Source organism: Globicephala melas, chromosome 5, assembly GCF_963455315.2.
Source record: "Globicephala melas chromosome 5, mGloMel1.2, whole genome shotgun sequence".
NCBI lineage: Eukaryota > Metazoa > Chordata > Mammalia > Artiodactyla > Delphinidae > Globicephala > Globicephala melas.
Genome location: NC_083318.1, coordinates 132133935 through 132158599, shown reverse-complemented (window position 1 = coordinate 132158599; position 24665 = coordinate 132133935). Strand labels below are relative to the sequence as shown.

The 24665-nt window shown below is 41.6% G+C and overlaps 1 long non-coding RNA gene across 2 annotated transcripts in view; it reads left to right on the top strand.

The window, feature by feature from the left end:
• LOC138842705 (uncharacterized) overlaps nucleotides 1–24665 on the top strand; it is a 65545-nt gene that overhangs the window by 941 nt on the left and 39939 nt on the right. The window contains exons 1-2 of one of the 2 annotated variants that reach the window (XR_011377494.1): nucleotides 106–315; nucleotides 3976–4051. This is a non-coding gene — a long non-coding RNA (uncharacterized lncRNA). Of the gene's footprint in view, nucleotides 1–105; nucleotides 316–3975; nucleotides 4052–24665 lie in introns of those variants that run through there. The other variant, XR_011377493.1, reaches the window with a different exon arrangement.

The following is a 24665-nucleotide window of genomic DNA, read 5'->3' as shown; positions in this document are numbered from 1 at the left end:
GGGCTCTCGGTCGCAGCCAATCACAGGTTCTGACGGGACCGAGCCTCCCCGCAAGGGCCGTTGGACTTGGCTGACTTTCAGCAGTGCACCGCAGAGCGACGTCAACTTGGGCCAGTGGTGGCTCGCGGGGATGTCCGCCCTTCCGAAGGCCGTGGCTCTCTGGCCAATGAGGGAGCGCCTCTGCGGTGGGTGAGGTCGAGAAATTTGGTACCTCGCCAGGGGGTTGAGGAGAGGCAGTGTGTCGCTTGGGGCAGTGGAGCGGTAGTGACAACTAGGAAAGCCAGAACGGAATGCCAACACTTTGCCTGGGCGGAGGTAATGAAAGACATCTGGTTTCATTGCTGTTCTTTGAAAAACTCAACAGTGCACCGTTCTTCGTGACTGAACAGGCATCTCGTGATCCCTTGAGAATGTGCGGGTTTTTTTTCACTTTTTATTTATTTATTTTGGGGGGGGGGAGGTTGGGCTGCACCGCGTGGCATGCGAGCTCTTAGTTCCCCCACCAGGGATGGAACCCCTGCCCCCTGCAGTGGAAGCGCGGAGTCCTAATCAGTGGACAGCCAGGAGACTCCCCTTGAGAATGTTGATTCATTTATTCCACAAGTATTTCTGTGTGTTTAGGGAGGACCTTTTGTGTGCCAGGCACTGGAGATAAATCTCGACACAAATAGACATGATAGATGCCTTCATAAAGCTTCCAGTCTAAAGAGGAGGAAGAGGGAGAACAGAAAGAGGTAAACAAGCAAATGACATAATAACAAATCATGTCAAGGAAGGAAATAAACAGATGTGGATACAGAGGATAATAGGAGGTTGAGGTTAGCTAGAGAGGGTTGTTCTATAAGAACTTAATAACGTTTAAACAAAGAGTGAGAAGATCAGTCAGCCACGGCACCTGGAAAGTGATTGTTCTGGGCAGAGGGGACAGCAGAGCAAATGTCCTGAGGTGGGACAGCTTGACATTTTGGAAGAACAGAAAGGCCAGTGTGGGTCTAGTTTAGAGGGAGGGAGAGAGCAGCATGACAGAAGGAGATGAGGTAGACAGAGGCCAGAGGATGTAGCCAAGACTTGGAATTTGCTTTACATTTTAAATATAATGAGACTCTATTGAGGCATTTTATGCAAAGGAGAAAAAGGATCTGGTTTAGACTTTAAACTGCTTTGGTTAATGTGTAGGTGAATAGGTAGAACAGGTTATTGGGAGACTGGTTAGGAGACTAAATCAGAGGAACTCCAAGGTGGGAGATGACCTGTTTTAAACTATGGTGATATCACTGGAGGTAGAGAAAAGCAGAGATTTTAAAGATAAATTATTAGCTTGTTTTGACATATTAGGTATCCCATTCCCCGGACAACTGTTCTGAAACCAGTTCATTGAGCATTCTGTTTAGAGAGTGATTCAATTTTCATGGGCTTCCTGGAATTTTCTGTTCTTTGATCATTTTATTGAAGCCATATATATATATACACACACGCACACATACACATGCATATCTGAACCATCAGACAAGGCAATCTTATTTACAGAAAGCCCTCTCCCACCCTGTTATGTGTGTGTGTGTCTCTCTCTATATAAGTGCATATATCCCAAGTGTATACAGCTCAGTGAATTTTCACAATCTGAACACACCTGTGTATCCACCACCCAGATCAAGAAACAGAACATTATAAACACCCAGGGACTCCATCATACTGCCTTCCAGTCATTGCCTATCATGACTTTCAACAACATAGATTAGTTTTGCCTGTCTTTGGACTTGATATATATAGAATCACGAAGTATACACTCTTTTGTGTTTGGCCCTTTATTCAACTTTATACTTATGAGATTCTTCCATACTGTTGCATATAGTTGTAGATTATTCATGTTATTTCATTCTGTAAATATACCTTTGAATTCATCCTTCTGATGAACATCAGGGTAGTTTTCAGTTGGGAGCTATTACAGATAGTCCTACTATAAACATTCTAGTACGTGTCTTTTGGCCTTTTCTTTTGATGGAGAGATCTGGTGGCTGAGTTTTAAATACAATTAAGTTATTTTTGAATCTGTTCATCAGTAATATAGTACCATGTATTGCAGTATCTCAAACATACAGACCCCAGATCATCAAGGGCTTTGCTCTCACAAATGGGAAAACTTTTGGCAACAAGAACTGTTGACATGAGAAATCTTAAGTTTGGAAGTCTCAAACACTTGTAATTATGTATGGCATTTTGACCTTCTTTTTAAGCAGTTGCAAACTGCATGTCCAGGATTTGAGAACATCATGACTTTGCTACATCCTTTTATTATAATAGACTGTAATTCACAGGCATATGATAAACAAGTTCAGTTAGGCTGACCTGAAGACTATGCATATGTTTGGTGCTAATACAGTCCTTGGAGTTATATTTGAAAACCATACCATTCCACATTCTACCACAGTTGATTAGGAATAAAGCCAGCAGTTTACTTCTTTAGAATTATTTATTTTTGCCTTTTGCATCTCTGAAGCATGGCTAAATGTAGTACAAATGTACATATACTCAACATGCGGGATCAGTGCATAATGTCCAAAAGAATCAAGTGGATGCAACACTCCATACTTCATTAAGTTGAGCTCCTTTTTATTTCACTTTATATTTTAAAGACTTGAACTATTTGATAGTTGTCACTATTGGGAAATTATACTCAAGATGGGTCACAAGGCTGTGGGTGGACAGGTCGCAGGAGGCCTTATAAAATATAAAGTGAGGACATAAACCATTTGAGATTTAGGCTAATGAACCACTGGACTGGAACTGTTACAAGATGAATTGAGGCGTATTACACATTTTAAGAGTTTGAGCCAAAACTGATTGGAATTGTTCAGCACCAAACCGGAATTGGTTAGGAGTGCAGCTAGAGGCAAGATTTTATAGAGAAGATGTGAAAGCCAAGCAAGAAAATGACTTGATTGGCTACAGGTTAAACAGGTACCTTATTTGGGGAAGTCTGTTTGGCTTTGTGGTTGGTTGTCCTTAGGTTTTCATTTCTTAACCTTAGGGCGCTATAGATTTAGGTTTTGGTTTGTTTACTTAAGCTACTAAGGCGTTAAAACCACCTCAGTCTAAGGGCCTCCTTGTTTAATTAATTTAACACTACCCATTTTCCTGATTAGTTGCTAATGCTCCTGGGGGCCAAATACTGTGGAATAATGAATTGATAATTTTATTAATATTCACTAATGAATAACCAATTTTTTTTTCTTGTTAAAACATTAGAGATGGTATTTTTGTATAGTCAGTGAAGGGTACCAGAATATGTGACCCCCAAAATACACCTCTTTGGATTGTTATTATTATTATTTTTTTTTTGCGGTACGCGGGCCTCTCACTGTTGTGGCCTCTCCCGTTGTGGAGCACAGGCTCCGGACGCGCAGGCTCAGCGGCCATGGCTCACGGGCCTAGCCGCTCCGTGGCATGTGGGATCCTCCCAGACCGGGTCACGAACCTGTGTCCCCTGCATCGGCAGGCGGACTCTCAACCACTGCGCCACCAGAGAAGCCCTTTTTGGATTATTTTGAACTAAAGGCAACTGAGGACCAGGAGATGCAGAAAAAGCTCTTCACCTCCCCCTGCCTAAAAATAGAGTATAAATTTCCCCTTTAGTAAAGGAAATTTACATTTATAAAGGAAATTTCCATCTTTCATGGTGGCTCCTGGAAGTACCAGAAAGAGTGCTACTCCCAGAGATAACTGTTACCGCCTGACAGACTCCTTTCTACATAACAAGACAACCCTTACTTAATACACGCTTCCTGCCCTTGCATTCCTGTAACTTGCCTCCCCTACTCCAAAGCCCCTTTTCCTTTGTTTAGCCTAAAATAGTACATAAACCTGAATCATCTGGTCTCCTAGGGTCTCATTTCTTTATGAAATTTCCATTCATACTTACAGGATTAAAACTGTTTTTTCTCTTCTTTATTTGTCTTTTGTCAATTTAATTTCCAGGGTCCCAGCCAGAGAACATAAGACGGTAAAAGGAAACATTTTTTCTTTTCCTCCGTTAGAATCAGCAGTTCTCCAGGTAAGACTCCGGATGCTACTTCTGGCCTCATGCCTAAAGTGTGAGATATTAGCTTGTAGTTTTCCACAGTTCAGGTGGTTTTCTATCTAGAATTGCTAGCCCAGATGTCCCTTCTGTGTGTCACCAGAATAATTGCCAAAACCCTGACACAAACAATTTTTACATCTTGTCTTTGAACCCTATTGAAACTTGTAGCACTGATTTTATTTTAGAATGTAATTGTTGCTTTTTTTCCCACAAATATGGAATAAATGAGCTTCATCCAGTACCAGTGTTATAGAGCTCTGAATTATCTTTCCATTTCCACCTCTGACTTTTCTATTTGGCCCTATTCAAGTATTTAATCTCATTATGCATCATTCTCATATAGGGCTGTTATGAGGAAAATCGTATTTTATAAATATAGAAAAAGTTATAAACAAAATTGCATTTTGTTACTTAAATTGCAAAAGCTCAAAATCAAGGAAATGGAATATGATAGTCATTAGCTCCATTTGCCAAATAGTTCCTGCTCTCCACCTCCCAGGCAGTTTCTGGCCCCTTCATGGGTGGTGCTGTGGGAAGGTAGGGAGCCTGTGACTAGTTTAGGTCAGTGAATTGTGCGTGGAGGTGACAGCGTTTCTGAGTTGGAGGAAGACCCTTCAAGGCTTATTTCCCTCTGCCATTACAACTAACGAAGTTCCAGATCACTGCTTCTCCTTCCGTCCGGTTCCTGAGTAACTAACTGTGGAGAACAGAATCCTGCTGCCAACCCATCGTGGCCAGATAGCTGAGCAGGAAACAAACCTTTGTGGTTTTGAGCCCCTGATACTGTTTGCTGCTACATCTTGAGCTAACTTAACCTAGCCTATCCTGACTCCTACAGTTAGTAGCTCCAACTTAAAATCATTTGGTTGAGGTTTTCTTGGGGCAGTTTTATTCAAAAAGAAATTTTCATTCATTTTTTCAATAACTTTTCATGAAGTTTCTACTGGGTTTATAGCAATGAATGAAAAATATAAATGTCTCTGTTCTCATGAAAATTGGGAGGGGGCAGAGGAGATAGTAGGCATTTATCTAGGTATGGTGAATGCTATAACTGGAAGAGTATGGCTTTCTCTAAGTATTATTCTTGGAGTGTTGTGGCTCCTCTTCCCCTTTCTGTCTCTGTCTTTCTCTTAAGTTAGGGATTATTCAGTTGCTGAATATTATACAAGCCTACCTAGAAAGAATGAGAAAGAAAAAACAAGTTTCTAACTCTTGAGAAGTATCTTGGACTCACAGAAAATATACCTCGCCTCAGTCTGGAATGCCAACATTGCTTTTGACCAATGGGCGACCTCAGACAAGTAGCTAGCTTTGCTGTGCCCCTCTTTTATCAGATGTAAAATAACACTAAATATAACCTGCCTTGGCTGACTTTCATAACTGCTACAAGAATTCAATTAAGCAGAGAATTAAATGTCCCATATAAAAAAACAGTGTTATTATTCTTTGAAGATTTTACTTGAAGTGAACTGGAGGAGCCAATAAATAGCTAGTTTAAAAAAAAAAAAAAGTTCGGTCCACCTATAAAGCAACATATAAACAAATTAAAATTAAAATTGTACCCTCCCAGCTGTGGGAAATTATACACAATGACACGGTCAGAGTTGTACCTTCAAGAATGTAAACTGCGTGTTTATTGCCAAGTCATATCTGCTAATGTACTGCTATTAGGATATGGATGAAACAAGCCAAAAATTCCCTGTAATCTTCATAAGGAATATTCAGTACTTTTCTTGTCAGTAGAATGAAGGGAATGTTCGAATAAGTAGTTTTATACAAGTGGATAAACAACAGAAAAATGCATGCAGTGTTAGTAGAAACTATCATTGTCTTTGAGATCTGTAACTTCAGAAGTATGTACGCTTATAACTTGTTAGAAATACCTAATTTTCTAAACTCATTCCTAAGTCTCATTTAGATTAGAGTTCAGTATCCCAAAGTAACATTGTAAGAGATGATGAAAGGCACATTTGTCACTGGTTGTCAGGCAACCCAAAGCATGAGTTATTGGCATGTACAAACACACCTCATTAGGTATACAGAGTGGGTGTAGGTGCTGAACTGCTTTTCTATTGGTCAGTTTCCCTTCCAATGACAGAAGAGACAGTATTTTTCCCCCAGTTAATTAGCATACTCTGGGGAAGTACCGGACTGTGTTTCTTAACCCTGGTAGTGTTAAATATAGACTCGAAAACCAGCCTTTAGCATTTACCATTTAAATGTTACTTTGGCTTTGGGTGTTCTAGATTTTATATACAAGAATACTCCAGAAAAAGTTGTGAAAATTCAAATAAACTAATAGCACATAATGATTATGCTATGAGAAGTTTGCAAGAGGGACACTGGTTCTCTTGAAGATACCTTCCCATAAAATAAGAATCGACAATCATCTTCCCAGAATGAAACCAGGAACGATATCCCCGGGTCGCAAAGGACAACAGAAATGGTATTCCCTGCCGCCACCCCACCTTTGCATAGACCACAGGGAAGAGGCAGAATGCTGAGATTCGGGAAGAGGGCAGAGTTACAGCAAAGGGAAGAAAGGGAAGGGGACCAAGAGACAGACGTCAGCCTGCCCACATGAGGGACTGTCATATGGCCTGAAATGTGACCCAATGAAAATCGTGTAGAAATAGATGCTTAGTGCTCTTGGAACTGTATGTAACTGGTGAAAGCAAGGTTACATAATATTTTCTACACGTTCTCTCGTTCTGTGGCTTCTCCCTCCTAATTCATCCTACACCCACTGGTACTATTTTTCATCTTACAGCACGGTTTCACGAAGCTTCAGTAGCTCCCCATTTCCAACAGTGTTTAAAAAAAAATTCTAAGCTTCTAAGGCTAGTATTCACACTTCTCCATGAGCTTGTTCCTGCCCTTCAGCAGCCTTCTGATCCACTACTTCCCTAAATGGACACTCATTCCACCCAAACTCATCATTTCCTAAACCTGCCGTGAGGGTTCTGAACCCCTTGCTCCCTTGCCTCTGCTTAGGCAAACCTTAATTTTCTCCTCTTAGTTTTCTTAAATCTTCAGAAACGGAAGGATTAAAGTGAACGTTTGCCATGTGATTACTGATTGCTTGTACTCTTAGAGAAGAAGCAGAATAGAGTATCACTTTGTGCTGCAAACAAAAATAATAATTGCTAACTGTTAGGGTTCTCCAGAGAAACAAGCAATAGGGTGTGTATGTATGTGTGTGTGGGTGTGTGGGCGGGGGCTGAGAGAGAGAGACTGAGATTTAAGGAATTGGCTCTCATGGGATGTGGGAGCCGGCAAGTCCAAATCTGAAGAGAGAGAACAGACCCTGCATATATTTGGAGGAAAAGTATTCTAGGCAAAAGAGAGGGCACGCACAGAGGCCCTGCAGCAGAGTCGCAGGCTGGAGACCCAGGGAAGAGACGCCGCCGCACTCACGTCCCAAGGCAGTCTGGAGGCAGATCGCCTTCCTTCCTTCTTCCAGTTAAGGCCTTCCTTAAAGGCCTTTAACTGACTGGATGAGGCCCATCCACATTATGGGGGTGAAATCTGCTTTACCCAACCTACTGATTTAAATGTGAATTCCATCTACAAATACCTTCACAGAGACACCTAGATTTATGTTTGACTAAACATCTGGGTACCTTGGCCTAGTCAAATTGACACATAAGCTTAACCATCACACTAACCCATACAAATGCTTATTCTGTCCAGGCACTGTTCTAAATTCTTTATGTGTTTAACTCATTTAACTCTAACAACCCAATGAGATAAGGTTATTATTATCTTCCCCATTTTACAGATGAGGCACACAGATAGATTAAGTAATTTGCCTGAGGTCATATAGCTTATAAATGATGACTTGCCAGGACTTGAATTTTTGCAGCCTGGCCCCAGAGTCTGTGTTCTTAACTGCTGTGCTCTTCACCTCTCAAGAAAAAAAAGTGAAAGCTGAACTCACTGATACCTTATATGTTCTTCCCGCTGCCTCCGTAAATATCTTTGCCTGCCATTAACATCTGTTGGAAATCAACTTTTTACAGAAACCTTATGTATGTCCACACAACAGCTCTTTGATGTAGGTAGTGTTATCCCTCTTTTACAGACGAGGAAAATTTGAGGCACAGAGAAGTTAATGATCTGCCCCAGGCCACGAAGTAGTGAGTGGAAAGCAGGCATTAGCCTAGGACGCCCAGTCTCCAAAGCACATCCGCTGACCACAGTGTCTCTCTGTATGTTCAAGATGTTCCTACTCATCTCTGTTTTGAAGACTTTCAATTACTTTAACTGAAGTTGGCTTTGCAGATTAACAAAAATTGGCTTTCTGTTTCGATGTGTTCCACAAGTGAAAAACACTGTACACATAAGCCTAAATTTCTGACTAATTCATGCACCGGAAAAGAACATAGACTGTAACTCAAGAACATAGATTGTAGCTAAGTGGAAAGAAAAAAAGAAAGAGCATTTCCTGTTTTACCAGGTAGGGATTAGCTAGTATCATCTCCTGGAGGCCTGCTGCATTTAGAGAAAGAGCAAGGGGCAAACACATCACTGGGAAGCACTGAAGTGGGAGAAAACGACCAGCTAGAGTAGAATAGAGATCGAACCTGAGGAGTGACTTCGCCTGAGCCTAGCCCGCTGGCAAGGACTTCAGTGGGCGGGAAAACACATCAGACATCGCCCGTTTTGCAGTGTGGCTTGCTAAGCTGGAATTAGGTGAATCTACTGTCTGTTTTTAGGGGACTGATGTAGAAAGTTTTATTCCGGAAGGAGTTTTGGTTTCCCAGTGGGGCCCGTGAGAAGGCAGAGCATGCTGTTTACTGTTGATAAGGATCTTAATGGAGCAGTGGTTGCCACCAGGCGTCTTTCCCCTCTGTCTCCTTAACTCACTGAGCTACATCTGTAGCCCGGGAGAGGAAAGGCCCCAGAAGGTTTTCGGCCTGTCCGGAAGTCAGTATATGACCAAAGAATTTTAGAGCCGGGAGGTACCTTTGAACTGTTTTCCTCCTCTTCGTCTCCCCTTTATTTTTCAGAAAATTAAATGCAAACCCTGAGAGGTGAAGAGATTTGCCCAACACCACAGAGCTGGTAACTACAGGCTAGAATTATAGGCCAAATTTTTAGTATCCCAGGCGAGTACTAATCCAGCCTCTTCATACCGTGTGTGATCAGAGTCATTCTTGACTTTAGACAACCTAGTTAATGTTAGGAATTTTTATTATTCCCTGTCCTTGCCTAGAACACCCTAACTGGTCCTGAGCTCACTGGTCTCTGACACAGTTTCCTGCTTACAAAACTTGTTTCTTCTTTCTCCTCTCCTCTATTAAAACTCTTTTGTTTGCTTAATAAATGGCTGTTCATTCACTCAAATAATATTTATTTAATGCATCCTCCTATGTACTAGAAACTATTCTAGGAGCTGGGGATGTAGCAGTGAACTAAACACACAAAATTTCTGTTCTCATGGAACATACACTCTAGAGGAAGGAACAGAAAACCAAACAGATAAATATATTCTTTGATATCTGTAACGATGAATGGTCTGTAGAAAAATAAATGATGAATAATGGGATAGAGAAAGGAGTATGTGCTATTTGAGGTGTGGAAGTGAGGGAAAAGCCTGGCATTGGGGGGCAGGAACCATAATGAAGGAAGGGAGGGAACAGACAGACCCTGCATATATTTGGAGGACAAATATTCCAGGCAGAGGAAAGGGCACGCACAAAGGTGCTGCAGCAGAGTGGCAAGGAAGCCTGCAGGACGGGAACATAGATAATGAGTGAAATTAAGCAGAAATGAGGTCAGAGAGAAACCAGTCTGTAAGACGTTGTAGACCGAGATAAGATAAGATAGGGAAAGGAAAGGACAGAAAAGAAAAGGAATTTAGACTTGATTCTCATTGTTGAGAAGACCTGGGGAGAGAGAGTAGGTGAGGGTTGTGAACTGATTTGTGATGAAAAGGATCACTCATGTTGCTGTGCAGGGAATGAACCCTGGGAGAGGCAAAAGTAGCAACTAGGAGACCAGGTAGAAAGTTGTTGGAGGAGAATGGAGAGTTTCACCTTGAGGATGTTAACTTTGTGACGTCCTGTAAACATACAATAAAGCTTTTGCATAGGACTTAGATATATTCATCTGTGGTTCTGAAATCACACAACTCAGATAGGACTTCAACCCACGGACCTGGACTTGAACCCAGTCAAAATTCAGGTTGAGACTTGAACCCACTGTCTTTTAATTGAGGTCACACAGCTGATCCCAGGACTTAAGGAAGCTCATGTTCTTTATGTCTCATCGCCGAAAGAATTCAGTGAGAGGCAAAGTGATAGGTAAGAAGTGGATTTATTTAGAGAGATACACATTCCATAGACAGAAGGCGGTCCATTTCAAAAGGTGAGAACGGCCTTGGGAGAAGCACACTACAGAGACAGAAGTGAGCCATCTCGGAAGGCTCAGAGGCCCCCAAATATGGAGTGGTTAGTTTTTACGGGCTGGATAATTGCATAGTCTAATGACTGGGAGGATTATTCCAACTATTTTGGAGAAGGGTTAGAGATTTCCAGGAATTGGGCCACCACCCACTTTTTGAGCTTTTATGGTTGGCCTCAGAACTGTCGTGGTGCTGGTGGTGTGTCATTTAGCATATGCTAATGTATTACAGTGAGCGTATAATGAGACTCAAAGTCCACTGGAAGTCAGATCTTCTGCCACCTTGGACCTAGTTGGTTCTAACCAGTTTTTGTCATGCCCTATGGCTATGTCATTCTTTTAAAGGTCGTACCCTGACCCCTTCCCTCCTGTGTCAGTTCCAGGGAGAAGTCAAGGCGAAAGACATGCATTCAGGAGTCACCAGTGTGCAGATAGAATTTAAAACCACGAGGATGAGACCACCTAGGGAGTGAGATGGATGGAGAGGAGAGGAGGCTGGAGGTCAAAGCACTGGGATTTTGCAGAATTTAGAAGTTGGCAAAAGGAAGAGGTCCAGGCAAAGGTGACTAAGAAGGAATAGTAATGAGCTAGGAGGAAATCCAATAAAAAGTGAGAGAAAGGCAATAAAGAAAATTTCAAGGAGAGTGTAAGCAGCTGTTTGATGATTAGGCTTGACCATGTAAAGGTCATTGAAGACCCAGACAAGGTCAGTGTCAGTGCAGTGAGGGCACATAAACGTGATTGTCATGAGTTCAAGAGAGAATGAGAAGTAAGGGAGCAAACACTCTAAAAGTACTTGAGGAGTTTGATGTTAAGGTGGGACATAGGAATGAGGCAGTAACAGAGGGGTATTTTTTTAAGATGGAAAATATTTTAGCATGTATGCATGCTGATGAGAATAATTTGAAGGGAATGAAAGACTGACTTGCAAGAAAAGGAGCACATTAGTCATCTGGGATGGGGGAGGCGTTGGAGGACCCAGGTGAGCTGGCAGGGTAGCTGGACAGATCTAAGGACCCACTTGAGGCTAGGTTCATGATTTGGTGTGAGACCAGTTAGTGTGTGTTAATGTCTTTCTCCAGCCACATTCAGCTACTTGGGTGCAGAGGCAGATTAGGTGAAGGGTTAGATTTGAACAGGTTAAGCTTTAGCTACATGGATATAACAAAGCAGGGAGGTGAGAAACTATAACAATGGACCATGGAATCCCAACTGGATAAACAGAGAAGAGAGGGCATGAGTGGCGCCGTGGAAATTAAAAAGCCGGCAAGGGTCAGTCACTTGGAGATACTGGCCGTTGTACAAACCCAGGACAATGTCTTTTTTTTCCAAAATACTCTAAAATGTGAATGACTGGTGAATAGCTTATAAAGATAACCTTCCATGCATTTAATGACAAAATAGATACTTCTTAACACAAAGAAATTAATTTCTAATGGGCAAATTCTAGGGGCATTTGACAGAATAATGGGAGAATATTGAAGGAAAGAGCCTCAATAATATAAGTTAAGGACTTCCCCATTTGACCTAACTGCATGGGGTCCAGAATACGTGGTGACCCACTGCTTTCTCTGTATCAAAAGTGAGTTATTCATCAACCAGAAGTCTAACGAGATGAAGCGGAGATCCACTTGATCTTGAAAGATCAAGACGTGTTATATAAATAATACAGGACTGGAATTTATATTACAGACTTCTTTATTCCAGAAGAAGGAACATGAGGGGAAGGTGGACTGTCTTAATAATTGACTTCAGTCACCAGTTAGCAGCCGCAGTGAGTTCTGTGGAGATATAGAGATAGATAGATATTCTCTGTCTTTAAGGAATTTATAAATCCTAGGTGTATAGGTACTGAACGTGAGTGAACATGAATAATGATAGGATATATATAAGAAATACCAAAAATGTTAATGAAAATGCTGACAATAGGAACGGATAGATCAGGACTGAAAAATCAATAGATTTACTAGTATAGTCATTACTGAGAAATTAATATAGTTGCTCCCAGGAAGTAAAATCCATTATGTATTGTGGCAGAGACAGCTAGATGCCCGATTCAGTGTACATTCTTCCCTTCCTCCTTAGTAACAGACCCCTGATTTTCGTCTGGGCATACTGCTGGCAAAAAGAAAAGATCATTTCCTAGCCTCCCGTATAATTAGTGTGGTCTTGCTGTTAAATTTGTGCCGTAAGACGTAATTAGAAACACACGGACTTCCAGAAAGTTACAATACAAAGGAAGGAGGCATGCCCTTCTGTCATTCTCCTTTCCTGGACTGTGGATATGACGGCTGGAACTTAAGAATCATCTTGGGTCATAATATGACATGGTAGAGATGGCAGAGCAGTAAGATAGGAGGTCAGATCTTTGGGGAACTGGTCTATGGAGCAACCATAACAACCATTGCTGTTAAGAGCTGCCCAACCTGATCGTAACACACACACATTCATCACTGTAGATACCACAGTCGCAGGTATAGTGTTTTACACATACTGGTCACTCAGTAAATATTTGATGAATAAATACAATTATTTGTGATGGGGGTTTTGCTTCTGAAAGTGCTGTTGTAGTGGAAACTCTAATGATGTTTCCCCAAATATAGCAGTTTTTTCTTCTATTGCCTTTAACTAGAGGAGCCTCTGAAAGTGACATATATATATATATATATATATACACAGTTTATGCAGTTAGAAGCAAATATAAGACAGGATATAAATTTTATTCACAAATATTTGGTCTTAAAAATTGCCCTATGTATTAGTTATTGCTGTGCGACAAATCACCCAAATACTCATTGGCTGAGAACAATAATCATTTATCCTGTTCTTGCTTCTGCGGCCTGGCTGGGGCTCAGCCGACCTAAGTTTGGCTCAGCTGGGCAGCTCTGCATCTCACTGCAGGGCTACAGACTGGCCGGATCAGCTCTGCCCAGAGCGTCTCTCATTCTTGGGCAAGTGGGCTACCCCACGCCCTTCTTCACATGATGACGGCAGAAGCACAAGAAAAGGAGACGCTCAAGGATTTTCTAGGCCTAGACTTGAACTGGCGCATAGTCACTGCAGTGTCCATGCCATTGGCCAAAGCAAGTCACATGCTCTCGTAGACTCAATATGGCCATAACCTATTTTCGCCTCCTCCCATCAAGAGGTAGTTTATTTCCCAGACATACTCTTTACCTCTTGAAGATGGGCTCGTGACTTGCTTTGACCAGTAGAGCGTGATAGAAGTGAAGTTTTGTGACTCAGTGAGCCCTAGCCTAAAACGGCCTTGTATTTCCACCCTCACCCTCTTGGGATGCTGTGGTCACCACATGAGGATGAGGAAACCCAACTCAGTTGAGCCTCTTCATGGATGAAAGCCCACGTGGAGAGAGGCCTGGCCATCCCAGCTGTCCTAGCTCAGCCCCCAAGCTGCCTATTTAGCTGAATGTAACTTCACGAATGAGCCCAGGTCGGAACAGCAACAGAACCCCCGTCCAAACCGTAGAATTGTGACATAGCTATTTTAAGCCACTAAGTTTGGGAAGGGTTTGGTATGCAACAATCGATAAATAACACTTATACCTAAGACCAAAGTCAAGCGGCAGGGAAGTATAGTCTGCATCAAGTAAGTGTGTGGGTACAGGGAGGGGTAAAGAATTGAGACCCACAAATCAATCCACTATGGTGTATAATAGCTGACTTTTAACTATTTTAAATATAGTTTGACCTTTAGTTGTTAGTGGCTTCTGACATTTTCAATCTGGTTTCTTGCTCCCCAGCCTATTCTGTCTTCATGCTAGTTTGTCTCCGATTCTTCCCTTCCTGTACTCACATGCTACTGCCCAGTCATGAGATGGGGTCTATTTCTGCACACCCTTGACTCTGGGCTGGCCTGGAGCTGCTCTGACCAATAAAATACAGAGAAGAAACACTGTCTCAACTCCTAGCCTTTTAGAGGCCTGGCAGCTTCCATGTCCTGCCACCTTGTAAGAAGTACAACTGCCGAGGCAACTGTGCTGAGAGAAGGCAAGTTTTTGACGTTTGTTGCAGACAGATGATCCCTTACACATATGTTTTGTAAGGTCTGGTTTGCATTTTCAAATTTTTAAGATGACAGACACCACATTTTGTTTATTCCCTCATCAGGTGATAGACATTTAGGTGGTTTCCACTTTGGGGGAATTATGAATAATGCTGCTGTGTAAACATTCACGTGCAGGTTTTTGTGTGGACACGTTTTCATTATTCTGCATATGAGTGAAGTTGCTAGGCCATATGGTAGCTACATACCTTTGAATCTCTTTTCCTAAAGGAATACATTTTAAAAAACTCTGAATCTGTGACAGAACTTAGAGGGCCAGACATCCTTGGAAAATGCAAGTGAACTTTTTAAAATACAGCGTGTTGGAGAGGAATTACAAATATAGTATAACATGGTTAAAAAGCTCAGGCTGATCATGTACAGCATAAAATAAAACAGGAAGGAAGCCAGGAATATAAAGTGTGTGTGTTAATATAAATGACGTCGTATACTTATTCCTGGCTCCCGATCTGAGCCCATCTTCCCCTCTCCCCAGGGCAGCTCCGTTCTGCCACCCTGGCCCTCCCCAGGAGACAGCTCAACGGACCACTCTCTCGCCTCGTCAGCTGTCTGATCACTCAGCAGTGTATTAGAGGGGTCTTCCTTGATCACCTACCTAAAATACCTGTCCCTCACCGTCTATCCCCTTGCCGATCCCCACATTCAGAGCATTTATCAGCACCTCAGATGTTTACTCGTTCATTCATTTATTTGTGTCTGTCACTCCCCAGACTGTGAGCTCTGTGAGAAGTGGATATTCATTTAAATTGTAATATCCCCCACATCAAAACAGAGCCCACTGCTCAAAGTATATTTATTAAATGAATGGGTGAACGAATGAACGAATAAATCCTTCCATTCCTTGCAAAGCCTTTTTTTCTTTTAAAAAAATTTTATTGAAATATAGTTGATTTACACTGTTGTGTTAGTTTCAGATGTACAACAAAGTGATTCAATTATGCATATATATGTATATATGTGTATATATATATATATTCTTTTCTTTACATCATCTTCCATTATAACTTATTACAAGATATTGAGTAGAGTTCCCTGTGCTATACAGCAGGTCCTTGTTGGTTATCTATTTTATGTATAGTAATGTGTACATTTTAATCCCAAACTCCTAATTTATCCTCCCCCGACCTTTCCCCTTTGGTAATCAAAAGTTTGTTTTCAAAGTCTGTGAGTTGATTTCTCTTTTGTAAGTAAGTTCATTTGTATCATTTTTTTAGATTCCACATACAAGCGATATCATATGATATTTGTCTTTCTCTGTCTGACGTACTTCACTTAGTACACTTAGTATGATAATCTCTGGGTCCATCCATGTTGTTACAAATGGCGTTACTTCATTCTTTTTTTATAGCTGAGTAGTATTCCATTGTGTATATGTACCACATCTTCTTTATCCATTCATCTGTCAATGGACACTTAGGTTGCTTCCATTTCCTGGCTATTGTAAATACTACTGCAATGAACACTGTGGTACATGACTCTTTTTGAATTATGGTTTTCTCAGGGTATCTGCCCAGTAGTGGGATTGCTGGGTCGTATGGTAATTCTATTTTTAGTTTTTTAAGGAACCTCCATACTGTTCTCCACAGTGGCTGTATCAATTTACATTCCCACCAACAGTGCAGGAGGGTTCCCTTTCCTCCCCACCCTCTCCAGCATTTGTTGTTTGTAGACTTTTTGATATGGCCGTTCTGACTGGTGTGAGGTGATACCTCATTGTAGTTTTGAGTTGCATTTCTCTAATAATTAACAATGTTGAGCATCTTTTCCTGTGCCTTTTGGCCGTCTGTATGTCTACCTTGCAAAGCCTTTGCTGCATCGAGGACTGTCCTGTGGGAAACTGCATCAAACAAATACCATGTGAAGTTGGCCACTGTCAGAAAATTCCAAGGGCTGTTAGTCAGTTCACATGTGAGTCGTGGAAGCAGAAAAGAAAACAACATAAAATTAACCTAAATGCTCCTGTTCTAACTTCATGACATGGTTTCTGCTGCCTTCCTCTTCAGCAATTTTGGCCTTTTATACCTTTCAGTGTTTGCTGTTGTTTACTTCATACCTGTGTGGCACAGAACAGTAGGGCTGATTAAAAACACCTGAGATGGGCAGAAGCCTTAATTACTGGTGCAGATAGAGCTCAGCCTGATTATCTCTACAAGAGTCCTTTTAAAAGTCCTAAGTCCCTGAGGGCAAGGGTCCACCCGGCTTTCCCCTCCGTATTTGCTTCATCTGACCACTGGTGTCGTTGATCTGCTTTTAAAGTCCTTCCTTTTCTCTCTCTTCATTTCTTTCACTGACGCTTTTTCCGTCTTCTGCTCCTATTTAAACTCAAAGACTAGTGTAGACAGCTGTACCGGGAGAGGCCTGTACTTTTGTGTCGCTTAATATTTTCTGCCACATCTTTTAGTTACTTCCTTATCTCAGTTCAGTTATATTGAACAAATGTTTGTGGAGTAGCTACTGTGCAGGACGCTTGCTAAGCCTTGGAGACACCGAAATTATCGAACAATTCCTGCTTCTGCTATTTCGCAGTTTTAAGAGTCTGCAGTCCATTCATTTGTGTTAGGATTGTAAGCTTCTTGAAGGGCTCAGAATAGCTTACACATAGGTAATGTTTATTAGTGTGGGAAATGAATTAAACTGAATTGATAACCAACCTGGAATTTGAGTTCTTTCTTTTACTCCTCTTCAATCCGATCTATGTCGACCTGTGACACAAAAATAAACACATATTGGGTCTTTGTCCCCAGTTCCTGACACAGAGCTCCTAAATCCCTTGGAATTTCCTGAGTGAGAGGAGCGTCTTCTGTTCTAATGAGGTGACTCTTGCTGGGCCTCTAGATAGCTTCACGATGGGGGCTGGTTGCCAGAAAGGCCAAGACTTGATTAGAGGTTTACAACTTTGAGTCCTACTTCCAACCTCCAGGGAGGGGAGAGGGGCTGGAGATTGAGCTCATCACCGATGACCGTGACTTAATCAGTCATACCTGCATAATGAAACTTCCACGAACACCCCTAAACGATGAGGTCCCGGGAGCTTCTGGGTCGGTGAACACATGGAGGTGCTGGGAGGGTGGCATAATCCAGAGAGGGCGAAAAAGCTCTGCACTCCATCCCCCCTGGCTTGCTCTATGCACCTCTTCTATTTGCCTATTCCTGAGTTGTATCCTTATAATAAATCAATAGCAGTAACTAAACTACTTTCCTGGGTTCCAGGAGCCATTCTAACAAATTACCAAACCTGGGAGGGTGGGTCATGGGAACTTTGATTTATAGCTGGTGGGTTAGGAGTGACAACCTGTGCAGGTGACAACCTGAAGTGAGACTGCACTTACACCAGGTAATTATTAGTATCAGAATTGAATTGAAGTGTGGGACACCTGTTTGGTGTCCAGAGAGTCGGAGAATTGGTTGGTGTGGGGGAAAAAAAGCCCTCACATTCGGTGTCAGAAGTATTGTGAGAACAAACTCTTGGGTATATATACCTAGGAACTGCTGGATCTTTTGCATTCAGAATATATAAAGAACTCTTGCAACTCAGTAATAAGAAGACAACCCAATTTAAAAGTGGGCAAAAGATCTGAATATGTATTTCTCCAAAGAAGATATACAAATAGTCCACAAGCACATGAAAAGATGCCCACCGTCATTAGTCATTAGGGAAATGCAAATCAAAGCCACAATAAAATGCTACTTCCCACCCATGAGGATGGTTATAATAAAAAAAGATAACAATAATAATTATAATTGTTATAATAATAAAAGATAATAACAAGTATTATAGACAAGGATGTGGAGAACTTTGAACCTTCGTACATTGCTGGTGAGAATATAAAATTGTGCAGCTACTGTGGAAGGCAATATGGCAATTTCTAGAAGTGTCAGACATGGAGTTACCACTTGACCCGGCAGTTCCTAGTATATACCCAAGAGAAATTAAGACACAGACACAGAAAAAAAAAAAAAAGAACCAACCACACAAAAGTATGTGCAGGCATGTACATAGAAGCATTTTTCATAATAGCCAAAAAGCAGGGATAACCCAAGTGTCCATCAGCTGATGAGTAGATAAAGAAAATGTGGTACATCCATACAATGGGGGTGTTATTTAGCAGTAAAAAGTGATGAAGTACGGATACATGCTATGACACAGATGAACCTCGAAAACATTATGCTTAGTGAAAGAAGCCAGTCTCGGAATACCACATATTGTGTGATTGCATTTATATGAAATGTCCAGAAGAGGCAAATCTGTATAGACAAGTAGCCTTATGGTTGCAAAAGCTGAGGGCTGTGAGAGTTTGGGGGAGCAATGGAGAATGGATGCTAATGGGTACAGGGTTTCTTTGGGGTGATAAAAGTGCTCTAAAAGTGACGGTGGTGATGGTTGCACAACTCTGAATCGTGCCCTTTAAATGGACGAATTATGTGGTATGTGAATTATATCGCAATCAGGCTGTTTAAAAACTGGTGTCGGCCTCCCCCCGGGAACAGCACAAGGTATGCACCTGAAATGGCACGTTCGATCTGACCCTTCTCAGTTCACGGACTTTACCATGGGTTAGTCACTTAATATAAACAAGAATCACTAGTAGTCAGAGAAATGCAAACTGAAACATTCACAAGGATATCACTTCACACCTTTCAGGCTGACAAAAAATCAGAAATGTGGATCCTGTCAAGGGTTGGAAGAGATGTGGGAAAAGAGGAACATACCCTCCTCCCCTGCTGGGGGGCATCTAACCTAGTGCAGCCATTCTGGAGAAATAATCTGTAATAATTTAGTCTTGTGAAGAAGACACGTATTCTGTGGCCCAGCAATTCTGCTCCTGGTATATATTCCAAAGAAATTTTCACACGGGTCTGTGTGGGAACATGTGTGACGATGTTCCTGGCATCACAGCCCAGGGTGAAAGGGGTTGGAGTCTATGTGGGTGCTCATTCCTGGGTGAGTAGACAGGTTAAATGTCATGCACATGCTGGAGTCTAATGGCTCTGTGAGTAGCATCAGGTTAGATGTGGGCAAAGCTGCATGGATGACTCTTAAATGTATAGTGCTGAGTGGAAAAATATAAACACTGGATGGAGATATTTAATACAGTTTCCATACGATAAAAATGTGCACACAGGGAATTCACTGGCGGTCCAGTGGTTAGGTCTCCGTGCTTCCACTGCAGGGGGCACGGCCAATATCTGGTCGGGGGACTAAGATCCCACATGCCACACAGCCTGGTCAAAAAAAAAAGGTCAGAATTTATAGAGCTAGTAAAGATGAAAAAATATCCATCAGTAAGTCTGTAGGAGGGATTTCTGCCTTGGATAGGAGACTGTATCAGACGGCCTAGAGCTAGATAAGCCAAAACAATTCTATCAATAAGATAAAAGAGGTTGCAAGATTATGGCTGAATCCTGAGGCAACCTAACTTCTTGACTATTTTAAGGGTCAGTAGCCAGGCCTGGTTCCTCCAAAACAGGATTTAAACCTTGGCTCTCTGAAATGGAAAATGGTTGGTTTTGCTCTGAACTGAGGTTGAACCATTGATTCCACAATGGCTCTTGGTATGTCCCTCAGCTTTCCTACTAGCCCAGCTATGTACATGGTTCCCTTAAACTTTCCTTAAAACAGATGTACCCACAACCCCAGTTTTTGCATCATTCTGCCAGTGGCTCCTGGCATTCCCTCAGACCATCCCGCCTAATGTTAAAATGGACTAAGCCAGGTTTCATGCCAGAAAGACTTGGTTTTCTCTCCTGGCATCATTCTTTACGGCTGATTGTTCCTAGTTAAGTCATTTAACTTCTCAGAGCTTCTGTTTTTCTACATGAAAAAGAGATAACAATAAAATATGTTAGCTATCCTAAGTATTTTCTATGCAATTACAAATGTACATATTGAAGCTCAAATTGTATCCTATTTATTATGCATATTCTTCTGTTAATTTTGTTTTTACTTTATATATATATCTATATATACACATATACACACACACACACACGCATATGTATAATGAATGGCTGTCCATGTCAATATAGATAAAGTTAATGGCTGTCATGAATGTGGTAGGGCAGGGGGTAAAAGGGAAATCTCTGTACCTTCCACTCAATTTTGTGGTGCACCAAACTCTGCTCTTAATTATAGCCTATTTTTTTAAAAAAAACTTAAAGTGGATTCAACAAAATGATTGAGGAATTTAAAATGCATGTTAATAGAATTTCATGGTTAATCGTTATTGAATCTAGGATTGTACTATGTTAGATTATATGTGCAAAGTAATATTTTCGTATTTAAATAGTATACTCAGTGAGAGAAATGATCTCAATATGAACATTTAATACATAATTTCAGGTAATAGCTGTCCATACCAATATATACTTTTAAAAAAGTAGACTTTACTTTGCAGAGCAGTTTCAGGTTCTCAGCATTGAGTAGGAGGTAAGAGAGTTCTCACATATCCCTGCCCCCCTCGCCCATGCACAGCCCCTCCACTATCAACATCCCCCCACCAGAGCGTTACATTTGTCACAATCGATTTGTCACAATCGACTTGACACATCGCTGTCGCTCAAAGTCCATGGTTTACATTACGGTTCACTCTTGGTTTTGTACATCCTGTGGGTTTTGACAAATATATACTTTCTAATGGCTACATGGAGTACCATGGTATGATCTACCATGAATAGTTTAAACAATTATTTGAAAATGAAGTTCATTTGAAAATTTTTTCTGCTGTATACAATACAGGTGATGCAATGTGTGTTAAAATCCTTGCTATTTCAACTTATCATCAATGTAAGATTGATGCATAGAAAATCAACAGAGGACACGCATAGTCATCTACAAAAGAAGAAATATAAATGGCCAGTACGAAATGAGAAGTTGCTCAATCGCATTAACAATCAAAGAAATGAGGTTTAGAAACAGACATCCTTTTCGAGAGACATAGATTGGTGGAGATGAAAAAGATTGATAATATCGGGACTGGCCCTGCTGTAAACTGGGGCTGGAAGGGTAAATCTTGGCACCCTTCTTCTTCTTTTTTTTTTCAATATTTATTTTATATCTGGTCACCTTCATGAGCTTTTCTTTTATTTATTTATTTATTTATATTTATTTAGCTGCGTCAGATCTTAGTTACGGCATGCAGGATCTTCATTGCGGCACGCGGACTTCTCTCTAGTTGCGTGCTCGGGCTTCTGAGTACGTGGGCTCAGGAGTTGCAACACGCGGGCTTAGTTGCCCCGTGGCATGTGGGATCTCAGTTCCCCGACTAGGGATCAAACCCGCATCCCCTGCATTGGAAGGCAGATTCTTAACCACTGGACCACCAGGGAAGTCCCCTTTGCACCCTTCTAAGAGGGCAAGTTAGCAATATGTAACCACAGTTACAATGCACAGACCTTTTGGATTATTTTTAACCTTTCAAAACCTGTGGTAATAGTATTATTGTTATAGTTCTTATCTTCTAAAGACAAACATTGAAATTTTTTAAAAATAAATTTATTTTATTTATTTTTGGCCGTGTTGGGTCTTCGTTGCTGCACGCAGGCTTTCTCTAGTTGTGGAGGGTGGGGGCTACTCCTCGTTGCGGTGCACAGGCTTCTCATTGCGGTGGCTTCTCGTTGCGGAGCACGGGCTCTAGGGCACACGGGCTTCAGTAGTTGCAGCACGCGGGCTCAGTAGTTGTGGCTCGCGGGATCTAGATCGCAGGCTCAGTAGTTGTGGCGCAAAGGCTTAGTTGCTCCGCAGCATGTGGGATCTTCCTGGACCAGGGCTCGAACCTGTGTCCCCTGCATTGGCAGGCAGATTCTTAACCACTGCACCACTAGGGAAGTCCCAAACACTGAAATATTATGAATGAAATTCTATAATATGGATTGCTTCAAAATAGTCTGGTGAGGGCTGGGGAAAAGTGGGCGGAGGTATAGATGAAGCAGATGAATTCTCATGTGTTGAAGCTGGGTATGTGATAAATATATACTTGGTCTTTGTTCTTGGTTCCTGGTACACAGTTTCTAAATCCATGAGGCCATTCTTGGTGGATTCAGGATGGGGGCTGATTGCCATAAAGACCAAGGCGTCATTAGAGGGTTGGAACTTTGAGGCCCAGCCCCTTACCTCATTCTGTCCTTCAGTGGTTCACAGAAGAGACAGACTCTGGTCAGAACATAAGATGGTGATAGTAAAAGGGAAGTAGGCAAGTCCATGTTGGAACCTACAGAAGAAAAGAAAGGTAGTTAAAAGCACATGACCGAGAGCAATACTGGGAGTCACACAATCAGAGTTCCAGGCCTCGCAGCACCTCATCCTCAAAGCCAAGGCCACCTGCTCCCTGCTCCTTCTTTTCCTTCAACCACAGCCTGCTGCAGGCCCACGCACAAAGCGGCCAGCATCGCTGGGGAAATTCCCCATACCATTGTCCAGCAATAGAGACCTTGAGGTCTCAGAAAGGTCTCTGGGGTAGGGATTGGTGGGTGGGCTGGAGGGGATGTAAGTGTGGAGGTGGGAGAGATGTGGCCATGGTTCTCAATTTTTTTTTTTTTTTTGGCCATTCCGCTTGGTCTGTGGGATCTCAGTTCCCAGACATGGGATCGAACCCGTGCCCCCTGCAGTAGAAGCGTGGACTCCTAACCACTGGACGGCCAGGTAACTCCCTGTTTCTCCATTTTGAATAGATGAATGTATTTCTCATGAAAACATTCCTGCCCTTGGCAGCAGGCTCTCTTGATGCCATTGCAGGATAGAAAGATTTGTGGGCTGACCAGAGACCTAATCACCATAATTTCTAACATTACGTTAGAGGAAAATGCATTCTGCGTTATAAACAACCAACTAACAAAAGCTTTCTTAGAACATTCATTCAACGACTATTTATCAAGAGCCTACTAGTTTCTTTTTTTTGTTTGTTTTTTATTGAAGTAGAGTTGATTTACAATGGTGTGGTAGTTTCTGGTGAACAGCAAAGTGATTCAGTTATATATATGTATACATATTCTTTTTCATATTCTTTTGCAGTACGGTTTATTACAGGATATTGAATACAATTGCCGGTGCTATACAATAGGACCTTGTTGTTTATCCAGTCTATATATAATAGCTTGCATCTGCTAATCCCAAACTCCCAATCCAACCCTCCCCCAACCCTCCCTCTTGGCAACCACAAGTCTGTGCTCTATGACTCTGAGTCTGTTTCTGTTTTGTAGATAAGTTCACTGTGTCATATTTTAGATGCCACATATAAGTGATATCATATGGTATTTATCTTTCTCTTTTTGACTTACTTTGCTTAGTATAATGATCTCCATGTCCATCCATGTTGCTGCAAATGGCATTATTTTATTCCTTTCTATGAGCACTACTTCTAGGTGCTAGTAACACAGCAGTGAAGAAAACAGAATAAAATCCTTTCTATTAAGAAACATTATTTAAACCTTGGAAATAAAGCAAAAACATGAGTGTACTTTCAATGTCATGGGAGGGCATTGTTTATCAGGTAAACCCAAGGAATATTTCATATTCTAGGGGGAATATACCTTGTTCAAATCACTGTTTACTTTTTTTAAGTTAATTAATTAATTTATTTATTTTTGGCTGCGTTGGGCCTTTGTTGCTGCGCGCAGGCTTTCTCTAGTTGCTGCGCGCAGGGGCTACTCTTCATTGCCACGCGGGCTTCTCATCGCGGTGGCTTCTCTTGTTGCAGAGCACGGCTCTAGGCACATGGGCTTCAGTAGTTGTGGCTCGTGGGCTTAGTTGCTCTGCGGCCCCGGACCATGGCTCAAACCCGTGTCCCCTGCATTGGCAGGGGGATTCTTAACCACTGCACCACCAGGGAAGTCCACTGTTTACTCTTGATTAAAGGGCCCAATCATAGTGAAGTTACATGTTTTTTCCCATAAAGATGCAAATAATTTTTGTCCATTAGAAAAGATAACTCCAAAGACTACAATTAATTGCCTTGAAGAACATTAACCAGTTTTATATCTAGTGTAGCAATCTTATGCTAACATTCTTTCATTAAGTAGGAACCAGTCTTAACCGTCTTGCTGGCTCCCTATTAATTAGCTGAATAAAATCTTTGACATATGTTCATTATATATTTTTAT